Genomic DNA, 2,500 nt, shown 5'->3' with positions numbered 1-2,500 from the left:
CGTGACACAATTGTTTGAACACACACACAAACAAAAAATAATAATACAAATACTAATAAAACTTTATTATCATTCAAATATTTTAAGTCCTCTTCGTTCGACGTTTTAGAAATGATCAACGTATTTGAATAATTGTTTTAACAATAAATAAACAACAGAAGACATGCAAAATATTATCTCAAGACGCTGGTCTCGATCCGATACCACACTCTCCGTATCGACACCGTCGATATGTAGCTTTAGGACACGCTACATCTACACCAACGATATACATGTATAAAACATGTTTTAACATTATTAATAATAATAATTACAATACTCTAAATAGACTAACTGAATATAATAATAGTACCATTTAAAAAGTAGAACAAATAAAGCCTAATGTATACATGATTAATAATAATGATACTAATAACTGTAATACTAATAATAGTTGTCGAAAAAGATGAATTTGATTCAAATAATTAATTTGATATAATCAAAAAGCATATGAAAGAGCAAATCAAATAAATATGTATGTGTATGTAAATGTATGAAATATGTGCTATTTAAAAGTTGCCAAAGGAGAAAGAGAAACTGGCCTTTATCTTATCCACAGACCACGTGACACGTGCGCTGCCAAATGTTAGCACGATAACTTGTCTCGCTTCAAAGCTACCGCCGAATATTTCAAATATTTGAAGCGTTTAAAAGTGTGCGGAGGAGGAGAAATGTCATCTCTTGTAACTTATCTTAACTTATCTTCCGCCACTAATCAGCACTTTCTGCCTCTGTGGCGACAACACTTCACACTTTTACACTTTTATACAACTTCTTGACAATTCATGTCAATAATGATAAATATCACCACTGTTTACTTCCACCGAATATTATTATTATTATTGTTATAATAATGCATGCAAATACACGGATTATTATTATTATTATATTATACCAGAACACATTTAAAGCAAACCTTTAATAAATCATTAATTCAATACAAATGATTTCAATATTTGTGTGTCTTTGCAACAATATAATAATTTCTTACATTCCCGCGCATGTCTGAAAAGAAGTCGGAAGAAGCAGAGTTGATTTAATCCTATGACATGTAAACACATTTTCAATATAATCATAAACATATTTTAGTTATACAACACGTGAAAGTGTTATTGGAGAGTGAACACATGCATAAAAATGGACATTATTTGTGTTTAAAGTCAGGATTAATGACGAGAGTAAAAGATAAATAATTGATTTCAACTGCATAATTAATAGATAAATATATGGTTTAGTATAGAAAAAACTATATAAATAAACGTTATATAATAAATAGAAAAATAAAGACTATATTATAGATAAAACTATATAAATATTATATAATGAATAGTTGAATACAGCGTGTATTATAGATACAACTGTATAGATAAATATTATTCAATGAATAGATAATAGAGTGTATTGTATATAAAACTATATAAATGCATTTTATATAACAAATAAATACAGACTGTATTATAGATAAAACTATATAAATAATATTATTCAATGAATAGATAATATAGTGTATTATATAGAAAACTATATAAATACATTTTATGTAACAAATAAATACAGAGTGTATTATACATACAACTATATACATATTCTTATATAATGAATAGATAATAGAGTGCATTATAGATGCAACTATATACATAATATATAGTGAATAAATAAATACAGAGTGTATTATGGATAAAACTATATACATATTATTATATAATGAATAGATAACATAGTGTATTATAGATCAAATTATATACATAAATATTTAAAAAACTAATAAATACACAGTGTATTATAGATACAACTATGTAAATAAATAGTATATAACGAATAAATACAGTGTATCATATATATATAACTATATAAATAATATAATACAATAAATATATAAACACAGTGTGTATTTAGATACAACAATATGAATAGATATTGTATAACGAATAAATACGGAGTGTGTTATAGATAAAACTATATAAATAAATAATACATCATGAATAGATAAATACAGAGTGTATTATAGATAAAATTATATAAATAAATATTATATAACGAATAAATAAATGTATTCTGTTGCAGCTCAACTTTCGACATGTAAAACATTATTGTAAAGTTTTCACATTTGATCAAATAGAAATAGAACGTGGAAGCAGTTGAAGTTGTCAAAGAAGAAATAAATAAAACACGCAAACATCAATCAGGTGAAGACCAGGCGCCATAAATCTGCTGCACGCGTCCACGTAACGACCAATGAACTTAAACACAGTCAATCAGATTATTATTATTATTATATTATTATATTATTATAGTAATAATTTATCAATGACGTCGTGTGCGTTTATTCCAAACACGAACAATGTGTCTCCTGTTGCCGTCTTTGTCTTGCTTCGTGTGTCCGTGGCGAGAGTCTATGTGCGTGGGAAGAGGACATGAAACACGCACGCGCAGACAGAAGACACACAACAAATCCAAGTGC

At 26.8% G+C, this 2,500-nt stretch overlaps 1 protein-coding gene across 5 annotated transcripts in view; it reads left to right on the top strand.

Moving 5' to 3' along the window:
• Positions 1–2,500, top strand: part of hoxb3a (homeobox B3a) — a 105,558-nt gene that overhangs the window by 46,670 nt on the left and 56,388 nt on the right. The window lies entirely within an intron of this gene.

Source organism: Nerophis lumbriciformis, linkage group LG24 (assembly GCF_033978685.3).
Source record: "Nerophis lumbriciformis linkage group LG24, RoL_Nlum_v2.1, whole genome shotgun sequence".
Classification (NCBI taxonomy): domain Eukaryota; kingdom Metazoa; phylum Chordata; class Actinopteri; order Syngnathiformes; family Syngnathidae; genus Nerophis; species Nerophis lumbriciformis.
The sequence above is the reverse complement of the archived record's forward strand: the minus strand, read 5'-3'. Positions and strand labels throughout refer to the sequence as shown.